The sequence below is a fragment of the Canis lupus genome, chromosome 5, assembly GCF_011100685.1.
Source record: "Canis lupus familiaris isolate Mischka breed German Shepherd chromosome 5, alternate assembly UU_Cfam_GSD_1.0, whole genome shotgun sequence".
Classification (NCBI taxonomy): domain Eukaryota; kingdom Metazoa; phylum Chordata; class Mammalia; order Carnivora; family Canidae; genus Canis; species Canis lupus.
In genome coordinates this window covers 52,645,061-52,664,426 of record NC_049226.1, presented here as the reverse complement: position 1 = coordinate 52,664,426, position 19,366 = coordinate 52,645,061, and the positions used below count along the sequence as shown (strand labels likewise).

Here is a 19,366-nt window from a genome sequence, read left to right as displayed (position 1 = left end):
CCAGCATTCAAGGAGCACAAATCTTCCCAAGGTTCAGTGGTTAAATCAGTGGCAAAGTTTGGACTCAAGGCTGGATCCAACCTTAATCTCAGATCACCTTCTGCCAGCCTGTGCTGAGCAATAAGGCACGGAGGATCTGGCCAGTGAAGTGTGGCAGGAGGGGGTTACCACAAGCTGGAGAATGAGAGGGCAGGAGGAGCAGCAGGTGGGAGACCAGTTGAAGCTCTAGGCTGCCAAGGGCCTGGGACGACGACCTAGGGCAGCGCTGTCCAAAAGAAACAGAAATTGAGCTAGAGATGGAATTTGAAATTTTCTTTTAGCCACATTTTAAAAGGTAAAAAGAAACAGGTGGACTTTTATGAATACATTTAGCTTAACCTGATGTATCCAAAGTAGCATCATTTCAACATGTCATCAATATAAAAAATTATCAGTGAGATACTTCACATTTTTATTGTTGTTGTTCCAAGGTGTTGAAATCTGGCATGTAGTTTACATTTATAGCACATTTCCATTTTGATTAGCCACACATCAGGTGTTCAATAGTTGCATGTTGCTAGTGGCCACCATACTGGTCAGTGCAGTTACAGTGCAGGGGTCAGGAAGGACAGGGTCTTGACCTCTGGGCCCAGGACAGATCCATAAGGAGGAGGAACAAGAAAACACTGTTGTATTAATACACCTTCCTCCTTAGGTAAAAAATAAGAGAGGAAGCAGGAAGCATTTAACCTATAGAACAAGGCTTAGGTAGCATTACCTTCCAGGCAGGTAAGCTCTTTCAGACCCTGTTGCTTCACTTATAAAATGAGGTGGCTCCGCTAACCCAGAACCCCCTTAACACTTCACCATTTTGTTCTTTCTCTTGCTTATTGTGATGGTTCACATTATGTGTCAACTTGATTGGGCCACAGAGTGCCTAGGTACCTGGTTAAACATTATTTCTAGATGTGTCTGTTAGGATGTTTCTGGAAGAGATTAGCATTTCAATCAGTAGCCTGAATAAAGCAGATTGCCCTCCAGAATGCCAGTGGGCCTCATTCAGTCCAAGGACAGCCTGAATAAAAGAACCAAAATGTGGATGAAGGCAATCCCTCTCCTCTGCCTAGCTGAGCTGGGACATTGGTCTTCTCCTACCCTTAGACTGGCACTTACAGCATGAGCGCTCCTGGTTCTCAGGCCCTTGGACTCAGACTGGTGCGACCCCATCAGCTTTCTGGGGACTCTAGCTTGAAGATGGCAGATCGTGGGACTTCTCAGGCTCTAGAAGCCCATGAGCTAATTCCCTATAAATACCCCCCTCCTCCCTCCCTCTCTGTCTTATACACACATGCATATCTTATTTATATATATCTCTGATTTTCCTTCTCCATAAACTTCCACCATTCACTGAGTGAGTACTATTGATAAGCCCTGTGCTAGGTCCTGGGGTCTCTGAGTGACCAGTCCCTGCCCTCAGTAGCTACAAAGTGGCTGGGGAAACAGATGTGCAAGAAGGTCAGTGTAATGCAGAGGGACACAAAGTATAATCAGGTCACCTAGGAGAGAGTGTTCCAGAACTCTGACTGCCCTTTGGTTGGAGGGAGATCAGAAAGAACCTGACAGAGGAGAGACTGTCCCCCTGCACTTACTAAGTCGTTTCTTTTCCCAATTTTCTTCACCAGTGCAAACAAGAGCCATCCAGTGTGGCCGCGGGGAGTTGATAAATTCCACTCCAAAGCAAAGAAGCCTAAGAAGGAGAGAGCATGATTTCCCTTTCGGCTTAGAACAACAAAACTAAACAAAGCGTAGTGAAAATGTGAAAATCGCTTTGAGGATTCATCACGTTTGTGCATGACGGGAAATGTGGGATTTCAGACTGGGAGACAATGAGGTAAATAATCACTTGAGTATCACTGATGTCTCAGGACCCTGCTACAGGCTCTTCCACACGCAGATTTGCCCTGCGAGGGTCCATTTACCTCAGTGAGACTGTTACATTTGGGGTTTGATCCTGAGCTGCAAGCTCACAGCTTCCTGCACTGTGATGGATGCATAATATTAACTTGATATGAAAAAGGCATGGGAAAAAGCAATGTTTTCCAAATCAGATGGAAAGTAAAGACAATCAGGGAAAAATGTGCTAGTAGAGGCTTAATAAAAGCAAAGAACCATTTGTTCCCCATGAGGACTTGCTAGAACAAACCAACTGTTCCCATATTTGACACCATCCCTAGAATGTGGGAGAAGAGGAAACAAAAGTACCTCCCAAGACTGTCAGCCTTTGCCTTGGTAGGTTCACCTGTACGCTCTGCTCCCTGAATTATGTCCAATAGCAGCTTCCTAAGGCCAGAAACTCTCTCAGTGCACAACCTTTGAAGTATGGAAAAATGTCTTTGTGTTGGCCTGTGAATTTTGTGTCCAAGTGCTCTTTATAGAAATCTATCAAATCCCCATTAATCCAGTGTCTAGTCGGCTCTGACGGTCTCTAATCAGGGTACTATCACCTTTCTGAGAAGGTCATCCTACTCCTGATGGAAAACACAACGATCACTGAAAGTAAAAAAAAAAAAAAAGTGCCTCCTTTCTTCTCCAGGATTCACCCCAACCAGACCCAGGCAGACACTTGGTTTCTTCCTTACTTTTCTTTTTTCTGCCCAAATTTAGACCAGTACTGGGAAACCTCTGTGTATTTCAGAAAGTCCCTTTTTGGACAAAGCCAAGCCCAGACAGGCAGCTGTCTGTGAAAAGGGAAGTTGGGCGAGATATCCTTCTGTTTGCAATCAGCATGTCCACAAAAGGCTCTGAAACCCCTTTGGGATCTGAAGTGCAGGGCTGATCTGATTGGAAAACCAGGTAAGTCAGACCAGAGCTGGGAGATGGAAAGGAACTAATCAGAATTAATTCCAGAAACAGATGTCCCTGATCCATTCTTAGCATTTTCTACACTTCAACGGCTGTTTGCATGGGGAGCTGTGACCCTTAGAGAGGCTAGGGAAGGAACAATGACCTGCAAAAATCTAATACGTGGGCTCAGCTTTTATTATTTAATTTACCTGCTGTGTGACCTTGGGAAGTTTCCTTATCTTTTCTGATCCTTCCAGAGTCTTCTATAAAATAGAGTGAATGTTCCTTCTCTGTGGGATTGCTGCAAGGATTACATGTATGTAAGGTCTCCAGTGTGGTGTCTAGAGTGTACTGGGGAGTCAAGAAATGTGGCACCTTTATACAATTATATAATATTCTAATTTCACTAATACTCATTTAGGTTATGGCACTGTGCCAGGCCCCATAAGGGACACAAAGAGTTATGAGTGTGTCCCAGATCTCCAAGGATGGTGCTATTTTCAAATATTCTCTTTAGTTTCTCTATAAGTAAAACATGTTCTTATTAGATGACACATCGCCATTTTGGGCTCTGGATGAGATTGTCACAATGGGTTTAGGCAAGCAAACAAGGTCCCTGGCCTCAAGGAATTTTTAATTTAGTTTTGGGGAAAAAGGCATACTCAGAAATACCTATCATAAAGTGCAAGATAGTAAGATACAGTGAGTATGTTTATAATCAGCCCTTTTATTTCTATACCACTTCACAGATGATGAGGCACTTTCATATACATTTCCCTGCAAGAGAACCTTGTAAAACATTTTATTGTCCTCATTTTTAAATATGAGAAAACGAGGAATCAGAAATGCTTTGGAAACCACCCTCAGACCAAGAGTACTTGATATCTGGCAGGGCTGGGGCTTTTACTTGTTTGTTCTTCATTCTAAAACCAGGAGCCCTACCTCGTCATGTACCATCAACAAAGTATACCCAGAAAAAAAAAAAGATAAATAAAACCAGTGTCTCTTCTAATTTCCTATTAGAGAGGCTCCAGTAGAAATTCAGCCTACGTAAACTTCATTCATTCACACAGATAGATACTTACTGGGCTACTCAGGGACTTCGTGTCTGGCATTATGGTGACACTCCCACTCCACCACCAGCTGAGCTCTTGGATCTTGGGTGGATCTGTTTCATGGGTTATAAAACTGGCCTTCTCAGGCTGGCACCAATAACTCCTACTGGTAGAATGTCTAAAAAATAACACTAGCCTTTAGGAAGGAGGACATCACTTTCAATTTCCTCCTGAAATACCTATTATTTCCTTCACAATGCTTAAGTGACTGAGCATCCTAAAGGCTTGTTAAAGCTCCTGGAAGATAGTAATACTTAAAATAAAAATCTATGTTTTTTAAGTTCTACACTGAAGTGCATTAAGGACTCTGATCTTCAGTCTAGGACTGCTGGCTCAACCTCCTGAAGACTGTGGGAAAGTCAGCATGCCAGAAGGGACCAGGCACACTGGACACACAGGCAGTGGACACACAGGCCCTGAATAGCACGTCCCTATTGGTTCAACACGACACTGAGCTGACTCCAATAGGCATCGTCATTGACTTTACAGGAACCCCAAAAGAAAACATGAAGAAATATTCCCAAAAAACACAGAAACCTGACACTGAAACAGAAAGCATCCATGTAAGTGGGGCGGGTGACAGGGAGAGATCGTAAACGGTATTTGGCAAACCTTCAGCTTCCGTTCATGGAATCACAGGGACACAGAAGGTGCAAGCTGGAAGTCATGTTTTATTCTCTTGATAAAATGGATTCACTCCAAGTCACAGATCTGATGGTATCACTGTCTTGTTTGGGGACAATGACATCTCAAGCTGAGGAATAAAGGTTTGAATCTGCACTGAAACTCTTCTAAGGTCCGATCACATATACCGCCCATCTGGCCCCTGCCACCCAGCTATGCCTTCTATAGCTTCTGCTCAAGTTGCAATCACCATACATCCATTATTCACTCACCCAAATGTGGGTACAGGTGTCAGACGCTGCTAGGCACTGGGGGTGAAAACACAAGTAATGAACCCTGGCCCCTAGGAGCTCAGTCTAGCAAGGGAGACCTATAATTATAGACATGTCACAGCAAGACAGCACGCTCTAGGGATGCAGGGAATGAGAGTTGTCTGAGCTGTATCTTGAGAGTCCATTATGGTATCTGCCAACAGGACAAGACTGGGGAAAGGCACAGAGGGCAGAAGACAGTCTGTGCAAAGGCACGCAGGAGAGAAAGCATTCCCTAGTTTTGCATCCTCTGGGTTAAAAGCCTGCATCTACCTGCAACACCCACTTTGCCACATCTACCACTTAAAATCCTACCCCTTTTGTAAAACCCTGCACAGATAACATCTCTTATAAGTAATCTTCTGTATTTATTATCCTAGGTGAAGTGATCTTTTCCTTCCTTTTTGCTTCCATAACCCACATTTTAGCACATTCCACAGCCTGCTCTGTGTTCACAGTGACTACAAAACAAAGAAAATGAGAGTCGTGGAGAGAGGTGGGTGCCAACGTGGGGTGCGAGGGGAAGCGCTGGCTTCACACAGCAGCTCTGGCGGAGAGAAACAGTGCCTGAGCCTCTGCTCCCCTTGCTCTCTCAGGGAGACGGTGGCAGAGATGTGGGGAGGGTCTTACCAAACCAGATCAGAGACTCCTGGCCTGGAATTGTAGCATCAAAAAATTGTCAAACAATGCTTTGCGTGCTGGGGACAGTCACTGACAAAAAATTCCTGGCTCGTACATAAGCTAAGGGAATCGTGCTGAACTTTCATTCTTCTATGGTACAGATGTAAGAATGGGGGACCCCTAGAGTGGTTGGTGATAGGAAGCCCCGATATGTCGAACAGTTTCAAGTTTTGGACTTTAACAGATCAATGAAGTTCTGATAGATAAATAAATAAACTCACATGGATCCTGTTTTCTTTCTACTTTACCAATCAAGCATATTTTTAAAAATATATCTACTATAATTGTCCTTTCATAAAAGAAAGGCATTTCAACACGAACATACAGAAGGATCACCTCAAAAGATATGGCTTTATAAGCCCCACAATATTTTTTCTTATTTTTCTCATTTCAAATTAGACCAGTTCAGGTTAGGCAAACCGATACTATAAAATGTTTTTATCTGGAGTAATACCCTATGGGTCTCCAATACTGTATGTGGTCAATCTATCCTAAGGTGACCCCCCCCCCAATGAGTCATAACCTCATGTAATTTTCTCCCCTTGCAGTGCTAGCAGGTCCTGTGATTTGCTTGTAGTCAACAGAATATGGCAAAGGTGATGGGCTGGCTCCCCACTCCTGTGATTACATAAATTCTCCAACTCCATCTCAGCAGACCGAGTGTAGACTGTCCTGCTGGACTCTCTGAGGAAGGACATTCCCACAGAGTGAGGGGACCATAGGGCAGGAAGCAGCAGGGACTCCATGAGCTGAGCGCAGCTCCTGGATGACAGTTGCAGAGACAACAGGAAACTCAGTCCTCTGACCACAGGAACTTTACTCTGCCAGTGACCACCTAAGCTTGAAGGGGAACTCAAGTTCCAGAAAGGAACATGGCCCAGCCAACGCCTTGTAGCTTCATGAGACCCCAAGAAGAGGACTCTGCTAATCTGAGGCCAGACTTCTGACTCGTGGAAAGTTTGAGACGATCAATGTACTGATGTACTGTTTCAAGCCACTGAGTTCACAGCTAATCTGTGATGTAGCAAGAGCTAAGTAATGCACCACACCATGAGCTTTCTGAAGGAAGATCTCAGAGGACCTAGAATGGTTGTCCACACATACATGCTAGGGTAGAGGCACTCCAGAACAAACTGGACCGGCCCTGATTGAAGGCTGTTAGGAATAGGTGTCTGCCTGTCAGGCTGCCAAAACATAGGAAACTGTGCAGCTGGAGCTATGACATGGTCATCCTCGTGGAGTCAAAAGTTCTCTGAGGGCTTCCTTTGGGCTGCAGTCACATTGCTAGGCCTTCTGGAAAGCCAAGAGGATCTTTCAAGAACACTAGTGTAGTAACACCCATAGACTGTGTGTCCTGAGCTGTAAATCAGACATTCGGCTGTACTGTTTCATCCTGAAATCTAAGACAAAAATCTCCAACAGGGCTAGGTGGGGTGAGGCTTGACGTGGGGACGGATGGCAACCACTGTCACCAGAACTGACAACTGTAAACATCCAGATTTCACATAAGCCTTCACACACATCAAGATGTGTGACCCTGTGTGGCAATCTCCCGATACCAGGCATTGGTGGTAGTACTACATCCATTGTACAACCAGGGAAACTAAAGTTTTGAGAAGCTGCAAGACATGCCCAAGGTCACCTGCTCAGTAATAGGAGAGATTTCTTCTACATAAATAAAGAAATATTTTCAGAAAATCATGATGCTCTGGAATTAGACTGTCCAGCACGTATGGGGCTTGAATTGTCAATTTATGGAAATCCTAAATCTCCATGTTTTGCCATCCTGAGCTAATAATAAGTGAGGTAAGACCTTTGAGGATGACAGTACAAGGATACTAAACTGTGCCTTCTGGAGAATCACACTCTCCGTACTTTGGCCTTGAGAAACAGAGACATCATCTGTGGTCAGTTTTCCCAGAGAAGGATAAACAAAAAGTACATATCTCTCCTGTCACCAAATATGCCACTTACCATCTCCTAACTGCAGCATCACCCTATGCTTCATATTTAAAGGACAGAAATGGTCTACCCTGACATGGGCAGTAGTTAAACTTTGATTTTTGTTTTATACACTATTTTTCCTAGTTCTTTTCACATAAATTTCTCTTTATTTTTCCTTGCCCAAAGTGACAGTTTGGGAAAAACAAGCCAGGAACGAGCATTTATTTATTGCCTTCCAAGGGCCAAGCACTGTTGGGCCCCTTACAAATGTTTTCTCATTAATCCTTGCAATGAATCTGGAAGGAAAGCATTATTACTATTGTCATTCCCCTTTTTTTTTTTTCTTTTCTAGCTGAAGAAAGAAAGGATGAAGGGGTGAAGAAACTTGTCTGCAATGACTCGGCAAAGCTGTGAATGAGATCCAGGTACACAGGACACCTTACCTGTTTGTGCTTCATTTTCCTCTTTTCTTCCTCCTCCTTTCCATTATGGATAGAAAATTCTGGTCCCATGCTGATGTGGTGAGTGATATCAAAGTCCCAAGTGTTGTGGCAGAGAGAAACAGGGACGTGGAAGCGCGGAGAAGGTCACTGATACTGAGCTGTCAGGGTGAGCCCAGCTGAGTGTAGTCCCTCAAAAGGTGGGGGGGGCAGGGCACAGTGAGCTTCAGGTGACACAGTCCAGAAGCAGGTGAGCCGAGCCGGCTGGGCGCACTGGCAGCTCAGTGGTCGGCATGCCTGGAGTGCAGAACGTGATTGAAGGACTGCCAGAGATCCATCAGGAGAGAATGGCCCAGACAGGGGTCTGGTATGCCAAGCTATGGAATCTGGACTTCATCCATCACAGCCCAGCCTCACACCGTCTGTTTCTCTATAGACTGACAGAGGGAAGGCGTTCCCATAAGGCAACTCATTCTCCCAGGTGTACAGAGAATTCAGCTTACTGCCCTGCACGCTTGTAACTCTATTCTCTGTTTTCCCCCATGTAAGAAGTGAAACAATCGAGCATCATGGCAGTTAATGAGAGGAATAACCCTATCTCCAGTCTCGCTTTTCTTTTAAGAAGAAATTACAGCTGATCATATTTTATTATTAATAATTGTGACTTGTACATAACGCATGTCACACCTGAGTCTGGGTGGAGCTGCCCCAAACAAGACACTTCCTGGGGCATTACGGCACCTGCCTGGCTTCCCTGTGGAGCCTTGTAGAGTTAACTCCTAGCAGGCTAAAATCTCCCAGTCCTGCCTCTGAATGCTCCTGCGGGAGAAAATCCCCAACAGCTGCCATATGGGGAACTCTTCACACACCTCCCGCCACTGAAATCTCTCTCCTGCTTCAGCTGGCGGGAAACCAAAGGCAGCGCTGTTCAGAGTACAATCAGTGCAGTCACTTGTTAGAGAAGCAAAAGGGAGGAGGCATCCAGAGGCCACGGGGAATAAACACCATCCAGGACAGCAGCAGAGGTTTCCAAAAGCACATGCAGTGGCCACCTCGTGAAGTGCTTTTATTTTTAAAAGAGAGAAGAAAATAGCTAAAAGCAGAGATTCCAAAACAATAGGTATTACAGAAGAGGATGATTCGTGTGGTAACTATAAGGCTTCTGTCCACAACTACGGGATCTGCCAGGACCATGTGGCCCAGGTCCTTCCCCAGAAGCTGGAAACTTGCCTTGCTGGCTCAGAAACTGACCGCGAGGCACTGTAGTTCCATGTCTGCTACTTTCTCTTTGAGCTATGAGGGACCAGACTAGAGCCCTGTCTCTAGTCTGTATGCTCAGCAGAGCTAGGTATTCATTAAGGAGACAGAGGAAATGGTCCGTCAGGGCATCCACCTCCTTGTTAGCAGTGTGGCTGGAAGCCAAGACCATGCCAGGACATGCTGCCTCAGCAGGCACAGGGAGGAGGCGAGCACAGGCTGCAGGAGCACCCATGCTATGATGGAGCTGCAATAACCGCATAGAAAGGTCTTCAGTGGATTCTGCTGGGATGACCCTACTCAGCAGTCAACACATACGCTCTTCAGTGGGTGCTCTCTGAGTTCCACCCGGTTACCATGCCCATCACACCCCACCACTGAGCAGGGCTGGAGCTGGTCCTAGCACCATAGCCCTCGGGTGAGCTACAATTAACATACTGCCTGCCTTCTTCCCACCACGAAGCTTCCTCAGGTGAGGCAGGGTTAAGATTGTGGAAAGAACTGGCTTTGGAGTCAGAAAAACCTGGGTTCAGTTCCTGGCTCTACCCCTATTACTCTGTGGCTTAGATAAATTACTATTCTCTGCTTTTTGTGATACTACTTTCCTTCCATGCACTTCCAAAGCTCCCTGCATTATGCTTAGCACATTTTACTGTCCTAGCCAGCTTGTGATTATCCTCAGCTAGACTGCAAGTTCCTTAAGAAGCAGGCACCATCTCAGGCTTACTCACAATCTTATCCCCAGGGTCTACCTACTCCAGTGCCTGGTACTAGTAGCAAGTCAACAAGTTTATGTAGACCAATACTGAAGCACCACCTCCAGGGATTGCTGTGGAGTGTGCAAAGAATTTGGTCATGGTTTGAGTCCTTAAAAAAAAAGAAAAAAAAAAAAGCAGTTTCTCTTACTCTGGCCACTCTTCTTCCCTGGTGACCAACTGAGTTCTGCTGGAATTATGGCCGTCCTTGATTACAGCCCACCACATGCATCTTAACAACCTCTCTGTTTGGAGAATAGGGCTGGCCTATTTCCCACCCCACTTGTGGCATCAGTGGAAGGCTTGCTTCCAAAGGGTGAACCACTCTGAGTCAAGACACTGCTGACTAACTAGTCAGTCCTACTCCCGTGTCCCACCCAACACCAGCTAGCATCGAGGGCTACCTTGGTCATCAGTGCCAGCCTGAGTCACATCAGGGTCCTCTGTATTACTCTGGACAGGATCTCCCTTCAGGGCAGGCCTGGAGCTCAATCCTTACCTATGTCCCATTTACCATCATCGCAGCGGTATAATAAAATTATATATAGTTTTTATCCCCAGTTCTTGGCACAGAATTCAAAATCCCTTGGAATTCCCCGAGTGATAGGAGTATTCCATTATGCTGATAAGGTGACTCCTGCAAGGCCTTGAGATACTTCAGGATGGGCTGATCATCACAAAGGCAAAGCACATGATTAAAGGGCTGGAGCTTTCAGCTGGGCCTCCTGGCCTCTGGGGAGATGAGGTTCAATCATGTGGCCGTCGATGTCATCCATCATGCTAGTGTAATGAAGCATAAATGAAAACTGGGAACAATGAATTTCAGGGACACTCTTGGTTGATGGACATATTGACGTACTGACTCCACAGGGATGGAAGCAGCTCCCACACCCTCCCATTGGCCATCTTGCTGCCCTATATATCTCTTTATCTGGCTGTTCGTTTAGATGCTTTATAATTAAAAGATAATCACAGGTATAGTGCTTACCTGAGTTCTCTGATGTGTTCTAAGAAAGTCTGAACCTGAGGGGTCATGGGAACCCCTAAATCTGTAGTCATCCAGGCAGAAGTGTGGATTGCTTGGGGATACCTGGGATCTGAAGTGGGGGCAACCTTGTGGGACCGAGCCCTTTACTTGTGGCATCTATGCTAACTGGATAGTTAAATGTCAGGAATGAATTTTTACCCAGTTGTCGTCGGAGAATTGGTATCGAAATGTAATTACAGATTCCAACGTTGCCTACCCATCCACCAAGGATACAGAACACCACCCCTCACAACTGGCAGGTTCTGTCCCATAAAACCTTCATGAACAGACAGCCACAGCAGCAGGTGGTAGGCACACAGGAAACAGATTTATTAGTTACAGTTCCTGCCCTCTAGGAGCTTATGACCTAGGCTAGACATGACAACAGGTAATTTCAATAAACATAAAGTCAAAGGGTTGGAGTAGTAGAGTGTGCAACTGAAGATAAAGATGGGGCTAAAGAGATGCATTCCTAAAGAGCACAGCTACCAAAATGGGCTAAAGACCTTGGCAGACATGTCACTAAGGAAGATATACAGATGGCAAATGCACACATGAAAAGATGCTCCACGTATGTCATTGGGGAAATGCAAATTAAACAACAATGAGATACTACTACACGACCACTAGAATGCCCCAGATCTGGAACACTGACAACACCAAATGCTGGCAAAGACGTAGAACAACAGGCAGTCTCATTTATTGCTGGTGGGAATGCAACATGGCACAGCCACTTTGGAAGACAGTTTGAAGGTTTCTCACAAAACTAAACACACTCTTACCATCTGATCCAGCAACCTCTCAAAGGAGTTGAAAATTTATGTCCACACAAAAAACCTACACATGGATGTTTATATCACTTTACTCAAAATTGCCAGAACGTGGAACCAACCAAGATGTCCTTCAGTAGGTGAATGCATGAATAAACTGTGGTACATCCAAGCCACGGAATGTTATTCAGTCAAAAGGGAATGAGCCCTTAAATGCATATGACTAAGTGAAAGAAGCCTGTCTTTTGAGTCCACACAGTCTTTGAGCCCACAGCATTCTGGAAAAGGCCAAGCTATGGAGACAACAAAAAGATCAGTGGGTGTCCAAGGTATGTGTGTGGGCAGGGGAGAGATGAACAGGCAGAGGAAGGCATTTTTAGAACAGTGAAAATACCCTCTATGATATTAAAAAAATGAATATATGTCATAGCTTTGTCCAGACCCATAGAATGTCCAACACCAAGAGTAAACTCTAAGGTAAAATGGACTTCGGGTGGTTATGATGTGTCAATCAGGTTCATTTTTGGCAGAAATACACCATTTTGGTGAGTAACACTGATAATAGAAGAGGTCATGCATACGTGGATAAAGGGCGGTACTTGGAAAATCTCTGTACCTTTCTCTCAGTTTGGTTGTAAACCTGAAACTGCTTCAAAGAAATAAAGTCTTTAAAATAAAAAGCACACCTAAGTGAGAGCAAACTCTAGAGTGTCCATGTGCAAATCAATCCTCTTTGAAAAGCACGATTCATTAAAATTTTTAAAAGATCAATGTGGAGAAAATGATGTTTTTTTGTTTGTTTTAGTTTTTCTTTTTTATAAAAGGAATTTTCAGAAGATTCCTGGGTCAAGCTCCACCATACCTTTTGAATATCATGTACAAGACTACTTACATGTTGTCTAATATTGATCAATTCTATTCTAAGTCCTCACTTTACCCTCATGCCAGCAGCAATGAACACATTTGGTCACTCCCACCTCTTGAAAACCCCTCACCTCTTGGCTTCTCACTCTCCTGGACTTCTCCACCCTCAATGGCCACTCTTATTTGGCTCCTTTCACATCTCCCCAACTTCTAAACGTTGAGATGCCCCAAAGCTCAGACCTCGAAACTCTCCTTGCTCCACTCAAACTCATTATGTAGGTCCTCTCCTCTATCCAAATGGCTTCTAATGGTATCTCCTTGACAAAGCCTCTCAAATCCCCATCTGTGACAGATACCACTCTCCCGAACTCCACATTCCTTTATCCAGCAGCTGCCTTCACAATCACACTTGGCATCTACTCTTCATCTCAAACTTAACATCCCAACTAGTATTTCCCCAATCTTTGCTTCCTTCAATATTATCCATCTCAGTAAATGGCAATCCATTTTAGTTTCTCAGTCCTAATCCTTGGAGTCACTCTTGATTACTCTTTCTCTTGTGCCCCAAAGCCAAACTCCTAATAAAATCTGCAAGCTCTATTTTAAAAATCCATGTGGCATTTAATTGTATCTCAACTCCTCCACTATTCCAACTCTGATTTAGCCCATATTCATCTCCTATGCTGTTTCCCTTGTTTCCATACTCACTCATCTCAAATGATTCTCAACAGAGCCACCAGGCAAGCCTCTGAAAAACCAAGCCAATCTTGTTACTCAAGAGTGGTAAGATTATATCAACGTTTATAATGGAGCAAACAGGCTTAGAAAGGTTAAGTAAACAGTCACACCACCAATAAGTATAGGTGGTAGGACAAGAATGATTTAAATCCAACTGCTGTTAAATCCAAAGCCCATACTCTTAATTGTAACCCATATTGCCAAGAAACCATTCCATACTTTCAATGCAAAATGCATTTATATCCTAAGCCCTAGCGGAATTGAAATACACCACTTCACACAGACAGGATTTCAAAGAATAATACAGATTCAATCATTCATTCACTCAACAAATACTGTTAGAATGTAGTGGCATGCGTGGCACTAGTCTAGACTCAGTGGTTTACAATAAACACCAATGAGTGTCATCACAAAGCCTATGGTCTAATAAGAAAGACAAACAATAAAACAAAATAGACAAAATGTCTATTTTGTTTTATTTTATTTGGACCATTATGGCCAGTAGTAATAAACTATAAATAGTAATAAAGCTGGAAAAGAAGATAAGGAGCAAAAGAAAGTAACTATCACCCATAGGGGTGGTCTTAAGGCACGGAAGCAGCAGCAAGGGGCCAGTTATGCTGGAGCAGAATAACTGGGGGGTGAGGGGTGAGTGGTAGGAGTAAACATTATTTCTGTCAGTGAATGGATGGGTTAGAAACATTACTTATTGTCTGCCATGTAACCTGGAACAGATATGACACAAATTCTTCTTGTTCCTGCAGCATTAAAGAGAATGCTGCTAACTCTTCATCTTATTAACAAAGTGTCTTTAATAGTGCCTGGCTCAGGGTACATGCTCCTATCTCAGTATCTGGGAGTATAATATCTGCCCTTTGTTCTTTAAAACAGTCTTCCCTATTCTGGGCCATCTGCATTCTGGTATAAATTTTAGAATCTGTCAAACTGCACACATATGCACCCACACGTTAGGATTTTGATCTGGATTGCACTGAATCTACTATATCATCTGCAAAAACAGTAACAATAATACTTATAAAGTAGCCCAGAAAGGATTTGTTATATAGAACACAGAAAGAACTACGTTATCAGTAAGAAAAAGGAAAACCACTCAAAATAAAAATAGGGCAAAGGATATGTGCCTGAAACCTAGGACAGAAAACCCGAATAGCCAATAACCTCACCTAGAATGTACTCAGGAAAATGCAAATTAAAACGAAGAGGAGGAATCATTCTATACCTACCAGGTTGGCAAAAACTGAAAGTCTAACAGGACTAAATGATTTAATTATTGCTTTTTATATGGAGCATAAAGAACTCTCATATCGTGCTGGTGGGTTATATAAAGTGGAAAACTCCACTTTAAAGTATAATTTGGCAGTAACTACTAAAACTGAAGATGCATATTCAGTAAGATCCAACAATCTGGTCCTGGATAGTCTACCTTGCAACAGTTTCTCACATGAGGCCAAAGGGATAGATAAAGGAATAGTTACGTAAGCTTTTTTGGGTATAGCTCCATATTGTAAACTACCTAAATTATCGACATCAGAAGACTGGGTAAATAAATATTGTTATATTCATTTAACTAAATATTCAGTAGCCATTAAAATGAATAAATTAGAACTACTTATATCAACATGGATAAATCTCAAAAAAATGCTGAGCCAAAAGTAAAGAGATATGTTCATATTCCATGTGCTTTTTTGTAAAGTTTTTAAAAACATATATCACCTCAAGGACATTTGTAAAGTTTTAAAAAACACAGATCACCCCAAGGACATTTTGCTTCAGATATATAATATGCAGTAAGAGTTTAAAGACCTTGTAAGAAATGTTTAATACCAAACTCAAAATACCAATTTCCACTTAGAGAAGGATGGAATGGGTTCAAGCAGGCATACCACAGAAGGCTTTACTGGTGTCTAGAATATTTTAATTCTCAAAGAAAGAAATATGAAGTTAATAATACAAAAACATTAAGCTTTGCTGAAACTGGTTAGTGAGTATAGTGAGGTCTATGATATTATTTTCTATATTTATATGCTTAAAACATTCATAATTTAAAAAGCAGCGATAAAACATCAGGATGGTTTAACTGGGCTGTAAGTGGAACTTTTCCAACATTTTGGTGGCCATCTGTAGGGCTATATAAATCTTCCCGAAGTTTCTACTTCCATGCATGAGTAAACACACTGCATTACTCTAGTTGTCATAAGAGGTGAATTTGCCTTTTCTCCATGTGGGTTCACTTTAACTTAAATAGAAATCTTTCTTTTGGCCTCTACCTGAAATGAGAGCCCCTGACTGGATGCCCCAAGCCCATCTCCCTAATTACGAGTAGGGAAATTTGTCCGAAACTGACTACAGGGACACCTGGGTGGCTCAGCAGTTGAACGTCCCGCCTTCTGCTCAGGTCATCATCCTGGTCCCTGGATAAGTTCCGCAGCTGGCTCCCTGCTAGGAGCCTGCTTCATCCTCTGTGTATGTCTCTGCCTCTCTCTGTGTGTCTCTCATGAAGAAATAAATAAAATCTTTTTTAAAAAAGTAAGAAACTGACTACAGTTTGGGTTAGGCACAGTTCCCACCTTCCTTTTTGGGTCTTTTCAAGACTTGTTTATTGAAGCATACATTCTCCCTTCCTAACATACGACTAATGTGGAGACTTCTGTATTTCAGTTCTGAACTCAATGAGCACCCAAGTAATGTTTCTCGTGATTATGGATGATTTCTCTATAAACCTCAAATTGGGCTCTTTGACTCTTGTGCTGGACAGTGTCTATATTATCTTCTTTTGCAAGCTAACCACCACTACTCTATAAACATGTAAGCTATGACACAGAGACTCCTTTAACCTTTTGTTTTGTTTTCAATATTGGAGACTTGAGGAGGGGGAAGTAAAAATTTTCCTAAAGAGTACAACTTCCAACTCTTCAGAAAAAACAAAAAACAACAACAACAAAAAAAACACAGCAGCTCCAGATGTTAAATGAATTAAATGCCATCAAAGATATCGTGTACTTATACAATCTTCAAAGAGAATGTCATTCTGATAAGGAAATAGGATCATTAAAATTAAATAATTATACAGAAATGAACGAACATTATTTCCAATATCCTAATTTGGATTTGCAGCTAACAAACTCAACCATGCTAGTTCTCTTTTCTAAATAAAGAGATTTATGGAGGCAACATAATATTCTCATATAGAGCATGAGCTTTTTTATATTTTTTTTTAAGATTTTATTTATTTACTCATGAGAGATACACAGAGAGAGAGGCAGAGACACAGGCAGAGGGAGAAGAAGGCTCCATGCAGGGAGCCTGACATGGGACTTGATCCCGGGGCCTCCAGGATCACACCCTGGGCTGCAGGCGGCGCTAAACTGCTGCACCACCAGGGCTGCCCGGAGCATGAGCTTTGAAGCCAGATAGAACCAGGTTCAAGTTCAACTCTGCAAATTATTAACTGGTAACCTCGTGGAAATTACTTCTCTAAAGTTCAGTTTCCTCCTTTGTCAAATGGGAACAATAAAAGTGTTATGGGATAATAAAATGTATGTTATGAGAATCTGTGGAGAACAAACTAAGATGATGAATGCAAGAAAAACGCCTGTCACATAATAAACAAGAATTAAGAATTATTAGTATTATTCTTAGCTGCCATAAATATTAGCTGTAATTGTCATTACTTGTCACACATAACTGACACATGTGAGACATTGTTGCCATTTTTAATAGATCATCAATCAACAGCCCCTGATTCCTAGAACTCAAATATGGAATCAACTTCCAAAAGGAAAGACCAAACAACACAATACAAAATATTAGAGAACATTTTCCTTCCCCAAGTTGGGTTAGCATATGCATCTTCAAAATATTTGAGCTGGGGCACCTGGGTGGCTCAGTGGTTTACCATCTGCCTTTGGCTTAGGTCGTGATCCCCGGGTCCTGGGATTGAGCCCTGCATCGGGCTTCCGGCAGGGATTCTGCTTCTCCTTCTGCTTATGTCTCTGCCTCTCTCATGAATAAATAAATAAAATCTTAAAAAAAAAATTGCTTGAGCTGGAGTACAATGGATGCCTTCCCTGCCTCCCTAAGACAGAGTTGGGCATTTCCTGTCCTGTACACCAATGGTTCATGCTTCTGTATTTCTGATATAGATTTAGCCAAATGATATTGTCATGTACTGTTTTCTTTACTGCTCTTTTGACTCAGCTGTGAGCTCCACAGGGGAGGAGACTGTTTTTCATGTCTGCGTCCCTACAACAAGCACAGTGCTTACCCAACTGGGTGCTCAATGAATATTTAATGATTGACTAAGAATGAGAAAGAAACAAAATAAGTACTTCCTGATTACCTGCTGTGTCCCAGACACAGAGCTAGGCACCTTACATACAACATTTAACTCAGTCCTCAAAATAACACTATGAGGCAGGCACTATTATTAACCATGTATTAAAGATGGAGAAAGGAAGACTCAGAGAAAGAAGTCATTCAATATAGTCAATATATTATGTAGTAATATCATACAGTAAATGAATGATGGCACTAGCTTTCAAGTTCACTTTGTCCCAATTTTATTTTTTAAAGATTTATTTATTTATTTTAGAGGGGGTGGATAGGGACGGAGGAAGAAGGAGAGAATCACCAGCAGACTCCCTGCTGCGCATGAAGCTTGACACAGGGCTCGATCTCATGACCCTGATATCATGACCTGAGTCGAACTCAAGTCAGACGCTTAACCGACTGAGCCACCCAGGAACCTGCACTTTGTTCTAATTTTAAAACCCTTAATTCTCTCTACTAATCTTTATCACCCACTTTATAGAATGAATTCTAGTTGGGGAAAATCAGTACTTTTAGGATGATATATGGGACCCTAGAAGTGAAGCATCTGTTTCTGACCCATCCAACCTCCTTCTGATATCAGATATCAAGCCCCCTATGTCTTTGCTGCTTTCCCCGAGTCTCTCACCTACTGGCTCTATGTACTACCTACCCAGGCTTGCAGACCTGCTCTATTCCACTTGAAATGACTTCCCCGGATTTCAACCCTTCACAGCTTGAACCTAGAGTATGGAGGAAATCTCTGGATTCTGAGCTCTAGACACCCGTGGTTGCCATTGCCAACCATAACCCATCAGACATGTAATTCACAGACTAGCCTATACCCCAGGTTTTTACATAACACGCAAGAGTGATAACAAGACTAATTGTCTCAGGGTGTGATGCATTCAAGAGCAACAAATCCATAATCACTCCCATACCGCCACAGCTGATACACTTTCCAAAGGCAGTGTATCAGCCCTTTTTCTTTTCTTTGCATAAACCCCATCAAAATGAGCATAAAAGACAATAACAAATATGGTGAAGACCTCTTCATTAGCTTCATTGACATTAGTTATTCATTCCATCAGTCAGTCAGTTACTTAACAAATACTAAGTATACCACTGCTACCTGCCGAGCTCTGTGGGAGGCAATGGGATACTACAGTGAACAAGGCAGATGGTTTCCCCACCCCATGAAGCTTACATTCTTAATATATTGTTTGAGCGCTAACAGATAAAATGTACCTTAGAGATGACCTAAACACGCTTTCTCAGTTTTAGGGGGGGAAGTGAGACCCATAAGTCAAACAGCCAGTAACTGGCACTTTCTCTGCCATTCCCAATCAAAATCTCTTTCCAATACACCAGATGGCGCCCATCTGATGAGCAACATGTGAGCTGACATTTATTAGGCGCCATGAAAGCAGGGACATTTCAAATGGCTTGGCAAAGAACAGAGTTAGGGGATTTTTTTGTGTGTTTTGTTTTGCTTTTTGGTGGTTATTTATTTATTTAGTTAGTTAGTTCTCAATTCCATTGTAGCAGCTCCACCAGAAGCAGTAGAAACTAATTTGACAGTGCAGTGCAATTTCTTTGGAAAGACAGCAGGAGCCATATAAATTTTTTAGAATGGAACTGTCATTAGCATGACCATGTCCAGTAAAATGTTCAGCAGGCAGCCAGTG

General features: G+C 42.8%; 1 protein-coding gene and 1 long non-coding RNA gene across 15 annotated transcripts in view; one reads left to right on the top strand and one right to left on the bottom strand.

The window, feature by feature from the left end:
• DAB1 (DAB adaptor protein 1) overlaps positions 1–19,366 on the bottom strand; it is a 1,027,070-nt gene that overhangs the window by 203,449 nt on the left and 804,255 nt on the right. The gene's annotated exons all lie outside the window — the stretch shown is intronic.
• Positions 1,585–12,438, top strand: LOC111095948. Of its 2 annotated transcripts, XR_005359720.1 has the most exons (4): positions 1,585–1,870; positions 2,644–2,832; positions 5,302–5,369; positions 7,851–12,438. It is a non-coding gene; the product is annotated as an uncharacterized LOC111095948 (long non-coding RNA). The 2 variants fall into 2 exon arrangements; XR_005359719.1 differs by lacking the exons at positions 5,302–5,369; positions 7,851–12,438 and adding an exon at positions 4,257–4,740.